The sequence below is a fragment of the Trachypithecus francoisi genome, unplaced genomic scaffold, assembly GCF_009764315.1.
Source record: "Trachypithecus francoisi isolate TF-2019V2 unplaced genomic scaffold, Tfra_2.0 Lachesis_group6, whole genome shotgun sequence".
Taxonomy (NCBI): Eukaryota; Metazoa; Chordata; class Mammalia; order Primates; family Cercopithecidae; genus Trachypithecus; species Trachypithecus francoisi.
The window spans coordinates 68349112-68368832 of NW_022681471.1; the positions used below are offsets into that span (position 1 = coordinate 68349112).

Consider the following 19721-nt stretch of genomic DNA (forward strand, 5'->3'; position numbering starts at 1 on the left):
AATTGATGTGAAAATGAATTTATAAACTTTTAAAATAGAATGTATCAGAAATAGACATGCATTTATAGTTCGATGTCTTACTCGATAGATTACTTACTTTTTTTTTGTTTTTAGACAGATTCTGACTCTGTCACCCAGGCTGGAGTTAAGTGGCACATCTCGGCTCTCTGCAACCTCTATCTCCTGGCAATTATCATGCCTCAGCCTCCCAAGTAGCTGGAATTAGAGGCACGTGCCACCACACCTGGCTAAGTTTTCTATTTTTAGTAGAGACAGGGTTTTGCCATGTTGGCCAGGCTGCTCTTAAACTTCTGGCCTCACATGATCCACCCACCTTGGCCTCCAAAAGTGCTGGGATTACAGGCATAAGCCACCATGCCCAGCCTATACTTAGAATTTTTGAAGTATTTGCAAATATGTACTTTTTGAAGGAAAAAAACCTTCATTCTCATTTTGCTATGTAGAATATTCTTCATCATTAAGCAGCACCATAACTATCATCTAGTGATTAGAATTTTATTTTTCCACAAAAAATGAGGCATTGTTTCTGTTTTGGACCAAATACACAGTTTTCTTTAAAGATTTACAAATTCCTATGTAATTTGAAAGTCGCTATACTGGGAGTAATCTGAAAAGCTTAGAAAGTACATTTACTTTCCTATTGCCATCTTAAATGTGCTGCTTTTTCTATTCGAAGTTTACTAAGAAACAAGTAAATGGGATGTCGTGCATGCATACACATGCTCACACGTGTATAAATCAGTGTCCATTTAAAAAATATTAACATTTAGGTAAATAGAGTATTACATATTATACTCTTTAGATGATCAAGACTCTAATCTGTGTTGACACTTAAGAATTTCTTTATTACAAGATCTTCCCTTACTTTTCAGTAATTTATTAGTTTCTTTAAGCCTGACATAACAAGGAAGAGTCCAAACACATAATCAAGTTTAACCTGCTAGAATTAATAAAATACTGGTATACATTCACTTAGAAAGTTCTTCCCTTTTCCAGTATGAACTTGCTTTCATTTGTTTGGTAGTAATCATTCAATTCGAAAACATATGCACCTCATGAATGGCCATATAACTATGTAATAAGGTTTTATTTCTCAGAAAAGGTCCTATATACTTACTTTATTGGTTTATAGTTTAAGAAAATTTTCATGATTTTTTGATATGGGAGAGATTAATATTGTTGACATTGGTGGGTGGATAGCTGATCTATCTAACTTAGGTGCCCACTCTTGTTATATAAAGGTAATTGGTAAGTAACATGAAACCAGTATTTCATAGTCTTTGCTACCAGAGTAAGTGATGCAAGATCTTGTTTTAAAGCTAGAGTTAATACTGAGATGCATAATCAACTGAAAAATGGATTCGGTATTTTTTTTGTTTTTGTTTCCTTTTCAACATTTCTTACTCTGAAACCATAGTTGTTACTGCTCTTCTGGCAGCGGGGAGCACTTTTAATGAATCCGTTGCATTACTGGAAATGTGGTTAAAGTCTCAATATAAATGTTGCTTCTCTGTTAATTCCCTCTATACATTTCCAGTGATGCTGATGGAAAAGATTTTGCTTAACCGCATAAACAAACACATAATATTGAAGTAACCGTCAGTAATAATTCATTTTGAGGTGTGAATAGTGTTCAAAGTAAGTTATTTTGTGATATGGGAAAACTGTAGTCCAAGAAGTTTAGGAATGTTTCCAAGGTGTGGATAATTTTCCCACTAAGAGTATGAAGCTATTTTGTTTTCATATGATTGCAAGTGGTCCCTAGTCCATTGTGGTCATTAACCATTATTTTCAACTAACAAAATCTTAAATTACTTGAAAAACAGTATTGTAGGGTCCATAACTAAGTCTTAAAGGCATTTCTTTTAACCACTTCATATTAAGGTGGTTCTATACAGGGAAATAATACACAAATGAAGATGAAAGAAAAGCTTCCTGCGATGATTCATTCAGAGGAAATGCCAAGAAAAAGGGCATTTAATTATAGTGTACTAATTTTACATTATAATATTATGTACTCACACAAAAGGATAAAGTGTATAAATTTCTAAATCAGTGTTGCAACATATGTTTTTTAATATATTGGGATGAATAAGGTACAGTTTTAGAATATGTAATTTGAAAATGTAGCAAGATGATAAGGTTTTATTTTTTATATCTCTTTATTTTAAAGATTGAAAATTTTACTTTCTTCCTAAGGGACTTCCAGTTTACAAAAATTAAGTTGAAACCAAGGTAATTTGGGATTATAAAAACTGGGCCAGATGCCTTACTGAAGGTTCTTAACATAGAAATATCTTGGTGAGCAGATGGCCTCATTTGGAAATTTTTAACAGCTAAAGTCTGAGGGTCACTTTTGCAAATCAGAAAGAGACCTTAGCATTTGGACATGAACAAGCTCAAGATATGCGTTTGTTTTTCCTCTACAGAGATTTGCACCTTTTATAAACCTTAAGATAAATATTGTGTCATTCCTTTAGATGGTGACAAAGTAGTTTGTGAAGATGGCTGTTTTTAAAATTTTTTTTTGCTTTAAAGGCAAGATATTTAAAGATTGTATGATTCCTTATTTCTGGATCTCTTTGTCCATACTGCCATCTTGCTCTAATCCTTCTACTTGCTGAATGTGTCACTGAGTAGCAACTTTTGCCAGTGTATATTCACAATTATCTTACCTTGTATCTTTATTACTAGACAGTCTGTCATGGATTAATAGTTGAAAGCATTTAAATATGTTTGCAATTGCAGTTTTCTTAAATTGTAAACAAATCCCTTTGAATATATAGATTTTTAATGTAAATTGTATAGTAAATGACAATACCAAATCAAATAGGTTAAAACTGGTTAGTTAAGACAAAATAACTCAGAGAGGCCCTTTACCTCACTGTTATTGTTTATAGCAATCTGTGTAGATAAACATTACTAAATAAACATTATATTTGTGACTAGAAATGGGTATCCCATTGAAGCAACTCTTCTCTGCAGTGTCCAGGGAAAACTGATATTTTGTCATTCACATACTGAGAATAAATACAGATAATTAAGAGACACTCTGAGGGTATGACCTTACAGCCTTACGCAGAGGTAAAAACTTGGAATTCTTTCTAAGAAAAGTAATTGTAAAGCTCATAATGTGGGTAAAATGGCAGCAAATTATAGTGTGCTTTCAGTTAACATTAAGCTGTCACACCAATCAGTTCTAATGATTAGGAAGTAAACTTTTGGGTATAGAAATGTCTTGACTGCAAATCGTGTGATAAACTAGCAATTTTATTAACTAGGTAGAGTTGGAAATGAAATGCATGTTCTAATTAAAAACAGGTTGGAGCATTTTTTGGTTAAAAAAAGGTCAGTGGATTGTTTCCATACTTCCTGTTCTTACACAGCTACAGTAGTTTCAGTTTCATAAAATCATGAGATTTTAAAGTTAGAAGGAGTTTAGAGGTCATTTAATACAATCCCCTCACTCTACAAATGAAGAAACGGAGGCCAAGTTGGGATGAAAACCCTGGCTCCTTACACCTAATCTGTTCTTCCTTCTACTACACCATATTTCCACTCAAGTTACATTTTAAAATAAATTGGAAGCTTTGCACAGTGGCGGTATCATAACCAATGAGGTATATCCGAGGCACAGTTATTGCTAATTGAAAATTTTTCCTAATACCCGGCCATCATGACTTGAAATATAGTTGGCATTGGTGAAATAAATAAATTGGAGAGTAGGACTTCATAATGGCAAAGCTCAATAGACCCTCTCCCCAGCAAAACAACATTTTACTGGTAAAATTGTTTTTTAAAAGCAATCATTTAAAATTTCTGAAAATTGTCTTAAGGGCCTACAGGAAATAGAGAAACATCCATTCAAGAAAATCTGTTGAATCTTATTAACAACAGCAAGAGTTTGTGGTCTTTGAGGAACAACCTGTTCCATATGTCCCCCACCCCCATCCAAGTGTTACCTGAGTGTTCTACCCTGGATCTCCATTCAGGACGTGTATGGTGAAGATGAGGGGGGTAGGTGGGGCTCACTCTTCTCCCAGCTCCCATTCTGGGGCTAGAGTTTCACCCTGTCAGGGCCAACTGTTTACATTTCTTATCCCACCCCTCAACCCCATACAACACGCTTAAACCTGTGTTGCAGAAACTCTATGCCAGCAGACAAAGCCAAAAGGACTAGAGATGCCTTCTGCCACCCAGCCCTACCCCCACCCCCTTAGAGTAGAAATTCTATTCTATGCAAAGACTGAGAATAAGGGGGCCCTGATTTTCTCTATCCCAGCTTGCTCATAACATTGGAGGTATCACCCAAAGAAGGAAACTGGCAAATACTGGGGACTTCCACCCCACCCCATCACCCGTGAGTAAAATGATTTGATTTCAGGAAAAATGAGCCCCACCCTCAGCTTCAGTTCAGTGGTGCAGAGGTTCTGCCCACGGGGAAGGCATGCAATAAAGACAATTCCATAGCTCTGCCTGTGGAAACTGACTTCATTTGGAACAGAGCATGAAGAACTTCATCCCTAAAGATGTTGTCAAAAACAGTGGATGGAGATCTTGGTGGAGATCAATTAAGGGAAGGTTGCACATGCAAAGCAGCCAGAAGTTTAATAGAAACATGAAAGAGAAAGCCAAGAAGAGCCGTCCTGACAGTGCAGTCAACTATGGGGGTTGAAAAGTCTGTGTGCATGTGCTGGGCTGTACCCACTCACAACAATCAGAGCAGAACATGGGACATACTTGAAAGCATTTCAATACATGCAGACCCATCAACACAAGGTGCAGTCTTTACTGGCACAAGGAGTTTGAAAACAACCTTTGACCAAACACTGCAATAAGCTACTTTGACCCAGAAGTGACTCCCAGGAACAAGGATTAAAAATAAAATTATACTCATCCCTGGCAATCTGAAAGACTGTGTGTATGTTGAAGGCTGTGCCTTCTTAGGATGATCACAGAGGGATCCTCCAAGCTTCTAGTCCCTGATGTACATGGATGAAAATAAATTTCCTGAACTATTTATAACAGCCTCCAAACATGCACACATCCAGTCGTAAAGAGTAAAAATCCTATTGGCTAATAAGTGCCTTGTGCTAACCTGGGGGCAACCCCTAGGTATTAATAGCTGAACTAAAAAATAGAGCTAACATCAGGCTGCACACTGTGGAGGAAATAAACAACTAAAATCCCCCAGGAAAGGAGGATCAATATCCAAGATTGCTGTAAGATACTATCTAAAATGTCTAATTTACAACGAAAAATTAAAAGACATGGAAATAAACAGGAAAGTGCAACCCATACCGGGGAAAGCAGGTGATAAACACTGCCTTAGAAGTGGCCCAGATGACTTGTAGCAGACAAAAGATTTGTCAACAAAGAGAAGTGTGTGTGTGTCTACAAATGGAAATTCTGGAACTGAAAAGTACAATAACTGAAGTAAATTCACAAGAGTTCAGTAATATTTGAGCTGGCAGAAAAAAATCTGAACTTGAAGGAAGATCAATAGAGATTATGCAGTCTGAAAACAGAGAAAAAAGAATGGGGAAAATAACAAGAGAAATATGTACCAACATATGCACAGTTCCAGGAGGAGAGAGTGGGACTAAAAACTAAAACTCAAAAGAGCACTTAAATTTGATGCAAAACATTATGCATCAAAGGAGCTCAACAAATGTCAAGTAGGGTAAACTAAGAGACACATCAAATGAGAGCAAAAATGAGAAAATTTCGAAAGCAGTAAGAGAAAAATAGCTCATCACCTACAAAGAAACCCCAATATGGTTAACAAGTGAAGTTTCATCAGGAACACTGAAGGCCAGAAGACATGATGAAATGTTCAAATTGCTGAAATTAAACAAAACCACCCAACTGAGAATATTATATTTAGCAAAACTCATTCAGAAATGAAGGTGAAATAAGATGTTCCCAGACAAGCAAAAGGAAAACTCAATAGTAGTGACTTGCATTATAAGAAATACAAAGGTAATTTTTCAGTCAAAAAGCAAGTGACACCAGATAGTGATTCAAATCCACGTGAAAAAAATAGGAAGCACCAGTAATGGCAATCACGTGAGTACTTTAAAAAGACAGTATAATTGCATGTTTCTTTTCCTTTCTTCTCTTAACTAACTTATAAAGCAACTGCATAAAACAATGTGTATATTATTTTATTGCGAATGGAAACAAAGCCTATGTAGGAATGATACCAGGTGATATCTTGAATCCACAGGCATGAATGGCGACAGCCAGAAATGGTATCTAAGAAGGCTAATATCACAAACTCTGCATATATATGTGTCGTTCTCTTAGCTTTTTAAAAAGACATAAGGTCCTATAAAGATGATAATAATGTTTGTTGTTTTGTAACATATATAGACATAATATGAATAACAATAGCACAAAACTGGGATGGAAAGAAGCTATATAGTAGTAAAATTTCTGTATGTCACTGCAACTAATCAGTAAAAATATGAAGTAAATTCTCATAAGTTACAATGTATATTGTAATCCCTAGAACAATCACTAAGAAAGTTACTTTTAAAAATATACTTTTTTTCCACATTTATTTTAGAATCTGGGTACATGTGGAGGTTTATTACAAAGGTATATTGTGTGCTGCTAAGGTTTGGAGTACAAGTGAATTTGTCACCCAGGTAGTCAGCATAGTACTCAATAGGTAGTCCTTTTTAACCTTCACCCCTTCTCCCTCCCTCCCTTCTCTTGTATTCTGCAGCATCTGTTGCCATTTTTATAACCACGTGTACCCCAATATTTAGCTCCCACTTATGCGAAGATATGATATTTGGTTTGAAGTTTCTGCATTAGTTTCCAGCTGCATCTGTGTTGCTGTGAAGGAGATGATTTTGTTCTTTTTTATGGCTGCATAGTATTCCATGGTATATATTTACACTTTCTTAATCCAGTCCACCATTGATGGCCACCTGGGTAGATTCCATGTTTCTGCTATGTGAATAGCACAGCAATAAACATACAAGTGCATGTGCCTTTTTCGTATAATGATCTATTTTTCTTTGGGTATATACCCAGTAATGGGATTACTGACTCAAATGGCAGTTCTGTTTTAAGTTTAAACTGCCTTCCACAGAGCCCGAATTAATTTGCATTCCCACCAGCAGTTTATAAGCATTCGCTTTTCTCTGCAGCCTTGCCAGCATCTTTGTTTTTTGACTTTAGTCAAAAAATAGCCATTCTGACTGGTGTGAGATGGTATCTCATTGTGGTTTTGATTTGCATTTTTCTAATGATTAGTGATGATGAGCCTTTTTCACGTTTGTTGGCTGCTTATGTGTCTTCCTTTGATAAGTGTTTGTTCATGTCCTTTGCCCATGTTTAATGGAGTTATTTGTTTTTTGCTTGCTGAACTGTTTGTATTCCTTATAGATTCTGGATAATAGACCTTTCTCAGGTGAATACTTTGTGAATATTTTCTCCCATTTTGTACATAGTCTTTTTACTTGCTTGATAGTTTATCTTGCTTTACAGAAGCTCTGTAGTTTAATTAGGTCCCACTTGTCACTTTTTGTTTGGTTATAATTGCTTTTGAGGGCTTAGCCACAAATTCTTTGCCAAGGCTGATGTTGAGAAGGGCATTTCCTAGGTTTTCTTCTGGGATTTTTGTAGTTTGAGGTCTTAATCCATCTTCAGTTAATTTTTGTATACAATGCTAGGTATGGGTCCAGTTTCAGTCTTCTGCATATGGTTAGCCAGTTATCCCAGCACCATTTATTGAATGGGGTGTCCTTTTCCCATTTGCTTATTTTTGTCAACCATGTTGAAGTGGAGATGATTGTAGGTATGCAGCTTTATTTCTAGGTTCTTGATTATGTTCCATTGGTCTGTGTGTCTTTTTATGTTTGTTTTTGGCTTTTTTTTTTTTTTGTATCAGCACCATGCTCTTTTGGTTACTATAGCCTTGTAGTATAGTTTGAAGAAGTCAGGTAATGTAATGCCTCGGCTTTGTTCTTTTTTTCTTTTTCTTTCTTTTTTGATTCCTTTGGCTATTTGAGCTTTTTTTTTGGGGGGGGGGGAGTTCCATATGAATTTTAGAATAGTTTTTTTCTTATTTTGTAAAAAATTACATTGGTGGTTTGATAGAAATAGCATTGAATCTGTAAATTGCATTGGGCACTATGGCCATTTTAATGATGTTGATTTTTCCAATCCATGGGCATGGAATATCTTCCACTTATGTGTGTCATCTCTGATTTCCTTTAGCAGTGTTTTGTAATTATCCTTATAGATGTCCTTTACCTCTTTGGTTAGCTGTGTTCCTAGGTGTTTTATTCTTTAAAAAAAAAATCCTTAGAATATCATTAATAGAATCAAAATGTTACACTGCAAAATGTCCATGCATCAACTGTCCATGTATCAAATGATGCTATGCATCAACTAGAACTAACAGACATCTATAGAACACTCCACCCAAAATCAGAATACATGTTCTTCATGTTCTTCAGGTGGGCCATAAAACAAGCCTCAATAAATTTAAAGTGACTGAAATGATACAAAGAATGTTCTCTGACCACAATAAGAATGAAATAAGAAATTATTAGTGGAGGGAAACTGGAGACATCATAAATATATGGAAATTTTAAAAATAAATATAGGATAAAGAAGAAATCACAAGGGAATTTAGAAAGTACTCTGAGATGAATGAAAATGAAAACACAAGAAAAACATGTGGAATGCAGCAAAAGCTGTGACTAAGGGGAAGTTTATAGTCGTAAATACCTATATTTAAAAGAAGGAATATCTCAAAATAATAACAGCCTTTCACATTAAGAAACTAGAAAATAAAGAGCAAACTAAATGCAAAGGAAGCAAAAGAAAAGAAATAAATATTAGAGCACAAATTAATGGAGGATAGAAAATCAGTAAATAAAATTAATACAACCATGAATTGTTTTTTGAAATATAACAAAGTCTTTTAACTACACTGACAAGTAACAAAATACTTAAGACTCAAATGATTGAAATGGTGAAAGAGGAGACATCACTACGAATCCACAGAGTTAAAAAAGTATTTTAGAAGAGTACTATATATAAATGCCAACAAATTAGGAAACATAGATGAAATGGACAATATCACAGAAAGACACAAAACTGACTTAAGAAATACTATGAATAGATCTATAACAAGTAAAGAGAATAAATTACTAATAAAAAACTACCCAAAAAGACAAGCCCAGGCCTAGATGGCTTCCTCAGTGAATTCTGCAAAATATTAAAAGAGTCATTGATACCAACACTTCGCAAACTTTTTTGAGATATACAAGAGGAGAGAACTTTTCTCAGTTCATTCTATGAGGCCAGTATTATCTTGATACCATAACAAAAGACATCACAAGAAAACTCCAGATCAATTTTTCTTAGATATATAAATGCAGAAATCCTCAATGAAATACAAGCAAAGCGAGTCCAACAACATTTGTAAAAAATCATATGGGAGAGGGAGGCAGAGCAACATGCCGGAATAGAGGCTTCCCACAATCATCCCGTCCCCGCCCCTACAGGAACACCAAACCGAACAACTATCCACATGAAAAAGCACCTCAATAAGAACCAAAAATCATGCGACCAATCACAGTATCTGGTTTTAAAATCATATTATGGAAGGAGGCATTGAAGAGGGTAGGAAAGACAATCTTGAATTGCCAACACCACCCCTCCCCCATCCCTGTGCAGCAGCAGGGGCCATGTGGCATAGAGGGAGAATCCGTGTGCTTTGGGGAGAGAGAGAGAGCAGTGATAGTGGGACTTTGCATTTGAACTCAGTGTTGCTCTGTCACAGCAGAAAGCAACACTGGACAGAACTCAGCCAGTATCCACACAGGGAGCATGTAGACCAGCCCTAGCCAGAGGTAAACTGTCCATTCCAGCAGTGGGAACCTGAGTTCTGGCAAGCCCTGCCAATGTGGGCCAGAGTGCTCTGGGGTTCTAAGTAAACTCGAAAGGCAATCTAGGCCACAAGGACTGCAATTCCTGGGCAAGTCCTGTTGCTGTGCTGAACTCAAGGTCAGTAGATTTTAAGTTGATCTAGTGAGACATCAGCCAGGGCTATCAAGGGAGTGCTTACATCCCAGCTCCCTGACCCCAGACAGCACAGCTTGCAACTCTAGGACAGACTCCTTTTTTTCTGCTTGAGAAGAGGAGAGTAAAGAGAACTTAGTCTTGCAACATGGATACCAGCTCATACACAATAGGATAGGACACCAGGCAGAGTTCTGAGGCCCCCATTCCAGCCTCTACCTGCCGGATGACATTTCTAGACACACCCTGGGCCAGAATGGAACCCACTGCCTTGAAGGGAAGGACCCAGTCCTGGAAGAATTCACACATTCTGACAAAAGAGCACTAGGCCCCTGAATAATCAGCAGTAGGAGCCAGGCAGTACTCACCAAAGGCTTGAGTGAGACTCAGAGTTGTGTCAGCGAGTGTGACCCAGCATAATCCCAGCTGTGGTGGTTATAGGGAGAGACTCCTTCTGTTTGAGGAAAATACAGCAAAGAGTAAAGGGAACATTGTCTTACACCTTGGGTACCAGCTCAGCCACAGTGAGAGCGCCAAGTGAGCTCTTGTGCTCCCCTGACTACAAGCCTTGGCTCTTGGATGGCATTTCTGGACCTGCCTTGGGCCAGAGGGGAGGATACTGCCCTGAAGGGACAGACCCAGGCTGGCACCATTCAACACAACCTGACTGAAGAGTGCTTGGGCTTTGAGTGAACATAAGTGGCCGCCTGGCAGTACTCCCTGCAGGCCTGGGGTGGTGATGGCCATGGAGAGCCTGAGGAAATGGGAGGGAAGAGTAGCAAAGATTTTGTCTTGTGGCTTGAGTGTCAACTCACCCACATTAGAGTAGAGCAAGAGATATAGATTCCTAAAGTTTTGAACTCTAGGACCTGGTACCTGGAAGGCATTTCTGGACCCAGCCAGGGCTTGGGGTAATTCATTGCCCTGAAGGAAAGGACACAAGGCTGACTGGATTTTCTACCTTCTGACTGAAGAGCCCTTGGTCCTTGAGTGAACATTAGTAGTGGCCAGGCAGTGGTTCCTGTGGGCCCTCAGTGAGACCCAATGATGTGCTGCCATCAAGTCTTAGTGCAGTCTTAGTAGTAGTGGCCCCAGGGATACTAGTGTCACCCCTTTCCCAGCTCCAGGCAGTTCAGCACAGAGAGAGAGAGAGAGAGAGAGAGTCCATTTGTTTGCAGAAAAGGAAACAGAACAAAAGCCTCTGCCTGGTAGTCCAAGGAATGTTCCCAGATCTTACACAAAACACCAAGATGGTGGTACCTCCACAAGTCTGCAAGAGCCACAGTGTTACTGGAATTGGGGTGCCCCCTAATGCAGATATGACTTCAATAACCAAATGCTTAGATCACAATACCCAAGACCCTTTGGACGCTTAGAAAGTCTTCCCAAGAAGGATGGATACAAAGAAGCCCAGACTGCAAAGACTACAATAAATACCTAAATCATCAAAGCCCAGACATGGATGAACACACACAAATATCAAGACCATGTGGGAACACATAACTGCACCAAAAAACTAAGGCACCAATGACTAATCTCAGAGAGACAGAGATATGAGACCTTTCAGACACAGTATACAAAGCATTTGTTTTGATGAAGCTGAATGAAATTCAAGATAACACAGAAATGAAATTTCAATGGAAAGAAACAAAAAGAATCAAGCAGAAATTCTGGAAGTGAAAATTTTATTTGACATACTGAGAAATGCATCAGAGCCTCTTAATAGTAGAACTGATCAACCAGAGGAAAGAATTAGCTTAAAGACAGGCTATTTGAAAACACACGGTCAGAGGAGACAAACGAACAAACAAAAAACAAAAAAAAAAAAAAGGAAGCATGCCTACAAGACCTAGAAAATAGCCTCAAAAGGGCAAATCTAAGACATAATGGCCCTGAAGAGGAAGTAGAGATAGAAATAGGGGAAGAAAGTTTATTCAAAGTGATAATAACAGAGAACTCCCCAAACCTAGAGAAAGATATCAACATTCAACTACAAGAAGTTATACGAGATAAAGCAAATTTAACCCAAAGACTACCTCAAGGCATTTCATAATCCAACTACCAAAGCTCAAGGATAAAATGGATCCTAAAAGCAGCAAGAGAAAAGAAACAACATATCACAGAGCTTCAATATGTCTGGCAGCACATTTCTCAGTGAAAACCTCACAGGCCTGGAGAGAGTGGCATGACATATTTAACATACTGAAGGACAAAAACTTTTACCCTAGAAAATAATATATCTGTCAAAAATATCCTTTAGGTATGAAAGAAATAAAGACCTTCCCAGACAATCAAAAGCTGAGGGGTTTCATCAACACCAGACCTGTCCTACAAGAAATGCTAAAGGGGGTACTTCAGTCAGAAATAAAAGGATGTTTATGAGCAAAAATCATCTGAAGGCACAAAACTCACTGATAATAGTAAATATACAGAAAAACACAGACTATATAACATTGTAATTGGAGTGTATAAATGTAACAAGTAGAAAGACTAAAGGATGAACCAATAAAAAATAATAACTACAACAAAGTTAAAATGTAGAGTTTTTGATACTTGTCTTTTTGTTTGTTTATGAAATCAGTAGTAAGTTGTCATCAGTTTAAAATAATGTCTTATAAGATATTATTTGCAAGCCTCATGGTAACCTCAAATCAAAAAACATACAGCACATACACACAAAAAAAGCAAGAAATTAAAACATATCACCAGAGAAAATCACCTTTACTAAAATGAAAACACGAAAGAAGGAAGAGAAGACCACAAAGGAACCAGAAAACACATAACAAAATGGCAGGAGCAAGTCCTTGCTTATCAATACTAACATTGAATGTAAATGGATGAAATTCTCCAATCAAAAGACATAGAGTTGGCTGAATGGATATACCCATAAGACCAAATACTCTTGCCTACAAAGAGCACACTTCACCTCTAAAGACATATATAGACTGAAAATAAAGGGATGAACAAAGACATTGCATTCAAATGGAAACCCAAAAAGAGCAGAAGTAACTATACTTATGTCAGGAAAAAATAGATCACAAGACAAAACCTATAAAATAGAAAAGAAAGGTCATTATGGAAGGTCATTATGGATGGACCATTATAGTAATAAAGGGGTCAATTCATCAAAAGGATATAACAAATATAAATATGTAACCAACAGTAGAGCACCCAGATATATAAAGAAAATATTACTAGAGCTAAAGAGTGGTAGACCACAATGCAATAATAGCTGGAGACTTCAACACCTCACTTTCAGCATTGGATAGATTATCCACACAGAAAATCAACAAGAAGGGGGTTGCTGGCAAGATGGCCGAATAGGAACAGCTCCGGTCTGCAGCTCCCAGTGAGATCAACATAGAAGGCGGGTGATTTCTGCATTTCCAACTGAGGAGACACCTCCCAGTAGGGGCCAACAGGCACCTCATACAGGAGAGCTCTAGCTGGTATCTGGCAGGTGCCCCTCTGGGATGAAGCTTCCAGAGGAAGGAACAGGCAGCAGCCTTTGCTGCTCTGCAGCCTCTACTGGTGATACCCAGGCAAACAGGGTCTGGAGCAGACATCCAGCAAACTCCAGCAGACCTGCAGGAGAGGGTCCTGACTGTTAGAAGGAAAAGTAACAAAAGGAAAGAAATAGTGTCAACATCAACAAAAAGGACGTCCACTCAGGAGACCCCATCTGAAGGTCACTGACTTCAAAGACCAAAGGTACATAAATCCATGAAGATGGGGAGAAATAAGTGAAAAAATGGCAAAAATTCCAAAAACCAGAACACCTCTTCTCCAGCAAAGAATCACAATTTGCCAGCAAGGGGACAAAACTGGACAGCAAATGAGTTTGACAAATTGACAGAAGTAGGCCTCAGAAGGTGGGTAATAACAAACTCCTCTGAGCTACATGAGCATGTTCTCACCCAATGCAAGGAAGCTAAGAACATTGAAAAAAGGGTAGACAAATTACTAACTAGAATAACCAGTTTAGAGAAGAGCATAAATGACCTGATGGAGCTGAAAAACACAGCATGAGAACTTCATGAAGAATACGCAAGTATCAATACCTAAATCGATCAAGCAGAAAAAAGGATATCAGACATTGAAGATCAACTCAGTGAAATAAAGCGAGCAAACAAGATTAGAGAAAAAAGAGTGAAAAGAAACGAACAAAGCCTACAAGAAGTATAGGACTATGTGAAAAGACAAAACCTACGTTTGATTTGTGTACCTGAAAATGACGGGGAGAATGGAACCAAGTTGGAAAACACTCTTCAGGATAGTATCCAGAACTTCACCAACATAGCAAGGCAGGCCAACATTCACATTCAGGTAATACAGAGAACACCACAAAGATACTGGAGAAGAGCAACCCCAAAACATAATCATCAGATTCACCAAGGTTGAAATCAAGGAAAAACTGTTAAGGGCATCCAGAGAGAAAGATCGGGTTACCCACAAAGGGAAGCCCATCAGACTAACAGTGGATCTCTCAGCAGAAATGCTATGAGCCAGAAGAGAGTGGGGGCCGATATCCAACATTCTTAAGAGTTTTCAACCCAAAATTTCATATCCAGCCAAACTAAGATTTGTAAGCAAAGGAGAAATAAAATCGTTTACAGAGAAGGAAATGCTGAGAGATTTTGTCACGACCAGGCCTGCCCTACAATAGTTCCTGAAGGAAGCACTAAACATGGAAAGGAACAAGTGGTACCAGCCACTGCAAAAACATGCCAAATTGTAAAGACCATCGACACTATGAAGAAACTGCATCAACTAATGGACAAAATAACCAGCTAGCATCATAAAGACAGGATCAAATTCAGACATAACAATATTAACCTTAAATGTAAATGGGCTAAATGCCACTATTAAAAGACACAGATTGGCAAATTGGATAAAGAGTCAAGACCCATCAGTGTGCTGTATTCAGGAGACCCATCTGACGTGTGGAAACACACATAGGCTCAAAATAAAGGGATGAAGGAATATTTACCAAGCAAATGCAAAGCAAAAAAAAAAAAAAAAAAAAAGCAGGGTTGCAATCCTAGTCTCTGATAAAACAGACTTTAAACCAACAAAGATCAAAAGAGACAAAGAAGACCATTACATAATGGTAAAAGGATCAATTCAACAAGAAGAGCTAACTATCCAAAATATGCACCCAATACAGGAGCACCCAAATTCATAAAGCAAGTCTTTAGAGACCTATAAACAGACTTAGACTCCCACACACTAATGATGGGAGACTATAACACCCCACTGTCAATATTAGACAGATCAATGAGATAGAAAGTTAACAAGGATATCCAGGACTTGAACTCAGCTCTGGACCAAGTGGACCTAATAGCCATCTATAGAACTCTCCACCCCAAATCAACAGAATATACATTCTTCTCTGCACCTCATCACACTTATTCTGAAATTGACCACATAATTGGAAGTAAAACACTCCTCAGCAAATGGAGAACAGAAATCAGAACAAACAGCCTCTCAGACCACAGTGCAATCAAATTAGAAATCAGGATTAAGAACTACTCAAAACTGCACAACTACATGGAAACTGAACAACCTGCTCCTGAATGACTACTGGGTAAATACTGAAATGAAAGCAGAAATAAAGATGTTCTTTGAAACCAATGAGAACAAATACACACGTACCAGAATCACTAGGACACATTTAAGCAGTGTGTAGAGGGAAAATTATAGCACTAAATGCATGCAAGAGAAAGCAGGAAATATCTAAAATTGACACTCTAACATCACAATTAAAAGAACTAGTTGAGAAGCAAGAGCAAACAAATTCAAAATCTAGCAGCCAAAACCTCCTTAAGCTGCTAAGCAACTTCAGCAAAGTCTCAGGATACAAAATCAATGTGCAAAAATCACAAGCATTCCTATACACCAATAACAAACACAGAGCCAAATCATGAGTGAAGTCCCATTCACAATTGCTACTAAGAGAATAAAATACCTAAGAATCCAACATACAAGGGATTTGAAGGACTTCTTCAAGGAGAACTACAAACCACTGCTCAATGAAATAAAGGAGGACACAAAGAAATGGAGAAACATTCCATGCTCATGGATAGGAAGAATCAATATCATGAAAATGGCCATACTGCCCAAGGTAATTCATAGATTCAATGCCATCCCCATCAAGCTACCAACGACTTTCTTCACAGAATTGGAAAAAACTACTTTAAAGTTCATATGGAACCAAAAAGGAGCCCACATTGCCAAGACAATCCTAAGCAAAAAGAGCAAAGCTGGAGGCATCACGCTACCTGACTTCAAACTATACTACAAGGCTACAGTAACCAAAACAGCATGGTACTGGTACCAAAACAGAGATATAGACCAAAGGAACAGAACAGGGGCCTCAGAAATAACACCACACATCTACAACCATCTGATCTTTGACAAACCTGAGAAAAACAAGAAATGGGGAAAGGATTCCCTATTTAATAAATGGTGTTGGGAAAACTGGCTAGCCATATGCAGAAAGCTGAAACTGGATCCCTTCCTTACACCTTGTACAAAAATTAATTCAAGATGGATTAAAGACTTAAATGTTAGGCCTAAAACCATAAAATCCCTAGAAGAAAACCTAGGCAATACCATTCAGGACATAGGCATGGGCAAGGACTTCATGACTAAAACACCAAAAGCAATGGCAACAAAAGCCAAAATAGACAAATGGGATCTAATTAGACTAAAGAGCTTCTGCACAGCAAAAGAAACTACCATCTGAGTGAACAGGAAACCTACAGAATGGGAGAAAATTTTTGCAATCTACCCATCTGACAAAGGGCTAATATCCAGAATCTATAAAGAACTGAAACAAATTTACAAGAAAAAAAAAAGCAACTCCATCAAAGAGTGGGCAAATGATATGAACAGACACTTCTCAAAAGAAGACATCTGTGCAGCCAACAGACACATGAAAAAATGCTCATCACCACTAGCCACCAGAGAAATGCAAATCAAAACCACAATAAGATACCATCTCACACTAGTTAGAATGGCGATCATTAAAATGTCAGGAAACAGCAAATGCTGGAGAGGATGTGGAGAAATAGGAACACTTTTTTTTTTTTTTTTTTGAGACGGAGTCTCGCTCTGTCACCCAGGCTGGAGTGCAGTGGCCAGATCTCAGCTCACTGCAAGCTCTGCCTCCTGGGTTTACACCATTTTCCTGCCTCAGCCTCCCGAGTAGCTGGGACTACAGGTGCCTGCCACCTCAGCTGGCTATTTTTTTGTATTTTTTAGTAGAGACAGGGTTTCACCGTGTTAGCCAGGATGGTCTCAATCTCCTGACCTCATGATCTGCCCGTCTCAGCTTCCCAAAGTGCTGGGATTACAGGCTTGAGCCACCGCGCCCGGCTGAAATAGGAACACTTTTATACTGTTGGTGGGAGTGTAAACTAGTTCAACCATTGTGGAAGACAGTGTGGTGCTTCCTCAAGGATCTAGAACTAGAAATACCATTTGATCCAGCAATCCCATTACTGGGTGTATACCCAAAGGATTATAAATCATGCTACTATAAAGACACATGCACACATATATTTATTGTGGCACTATTCACAATAGCCAAGATTTGTAACCAACCCAAGTGTCCATCAATGATAGACAGGGTTAAGAAAATGTGGCACACATACACCATGGAATACTGTGCAGCCATAAAAAAGGATGAGTTCATGTCCTTTGCAGGAACATGGATGAAGTTGGAAACCAGCATTCTGAGCAAACTATCACAAGGAGAGAAAACCAAACACCACATGTTCTCACTCATAGGTGGGAATTGAACAATGAGAACACTAGGACACAGAGTAGGGGAACATCACACACCAGGGCCTGTTGGGGAATGGGGCGCTGGGGTAGGGATAGCATTAGGAGAAATACATAATGTAAATTACGAGTTATTGGGTGCAGGAAACCAACATGGCACAAGTATACCTATGTAACAAACCTGCACATTGTGCACATTTACCCTAGAACTTAAAGTATTATTAAAAAAAAAAAAAGCAAAAACAAAAGTGAATTCTCCCTTAGAATGGGAGAAAATATATCTCATAAATCATATATCTGATAGGATACTGTATACAGAAAATATAAAAATATATAAATATAATTCAATAATAAAATGTCTAATAACCCCATTAAAGATAGAATCCAGGCACAGTTGCAGATGCCTGTGGTCTCAGCTGCTCAATAGGCTGAGGAATATGCTCGGCTTGAGCCCATGAGTTTGAATCCAGCTTGGGAAACTTATGAGAAAAAAAAAAGAAGAAGAAAAGAAAGAAACCAGGAAGATCTGAATAGAAATTCCTCAAAGAAGATAAAACAATTGGCCAATAAGCACATGACAAGATGCTCAACATGATTAGCTGTTAGGGAAATGCAAGTCAAATCTATAGTGAGATACCACTTTGCACTCCCTAGAATGGCTATAATAAAGACATAATAAACACGTTGGCAAGAATGTGGAGAAACTGGAACGCTCATGTATTGCTGGTGCAAATGAAAAATGGTGCAATTACTTTGGAAAACAGTGAATGACTGTTCCTCAGAAAAATTCAACATAGCATTACTATATGACCCAGAAGTTCCAGTCCTAGATGTTGACATACCCAGGAGAACTGAAAACAGGTCTACACAAAAACTTATACCTGAACACTTATAGTAATATCATTCACAATAGCCCAAAAATGTAAAGAACCCATGAGTTCACCAACTGATGAATGTATGAATAAAATCTCATATCCTTGGCTGGGTGCAGTGGCTCATGTTTGTAATCCCAGCACTTTGGGAGGCTGAGGCGGGTGGATTACAAGGTCAGGAGTTTGAGACCATCCTGGCTAACACGGTGAAACCCTGTCTCTACTAAAAACACATAAAATCAGCCAGGTGTGGTGGCAGGCGCCTGTAGTCCCAGCTACTCGGGTGGTTGAGGCAGGAGAATGGTGTTAACCCAGAAGGTGGAGCTTGCAGTAAGCCAAGATTGTGCCACTGCACTCCAGCCTGGGTGACAGAGCGAGACTCCATCTAAAAAAAAAAAAAAAAAAAAAGACTCATATCCTCCTACTGTAGAATATCATTTGACAATAGAAAATAAAGAAGCACTAGCAGATGCTACAGCATTGATTAACCTTGTAAACATGCTATTTCAAAGAAGTAAGTCACAAAAGTCCACATATTGTATTGTATGGTTCCCTTCCATAACTTGCAAATCTATAGAGGCAGAAGGTAGACTAGTGGTTGTGTAGCACTTGGAGGAGCGTGAGAGTTTGTTGTGGGGAAATGGAAATTGTTATTAATGGGTTATAGTTAAATATATTGACCATAGCCTGTGTTGTCATGTGATTCATGACATAAAATGTATTTTGTACATATCCTGACATTGTAGTATGTTGCAAGTATTTTACTTCCACATTTCAATAAGTCATGTCATTTAAGGAAGAAATCGGGATCCTTAAGCAGTTTTTCTTCTGACTTTAATTATAGGAGTTATATGGTTTAGCTTTGTGTCCCCACCCAAATCTCATCTTGAATTGTACTTCCATAATTCCCATGTGTTGTGAGATGGACCCAGCGGAAAATAAGTGAATCATGGGGGCAGTTTCCTGCACACTGTTCTCATCGTAGTGAAT

At 38.2% G+C, this 19721-nt stretch overlaps 1 pseudogene; it reads left to right on the top strand.

Annotated features, from left to right (window-relative positions):
- Positions 1-3607: 3607 nt before the first annotated feature.
- LOC117078721 lies at positions 3608-3739 on the top strand (annotated as a pseudogene).
- Positions 3740-19721: the final 15982 nt, after the last annotated feature.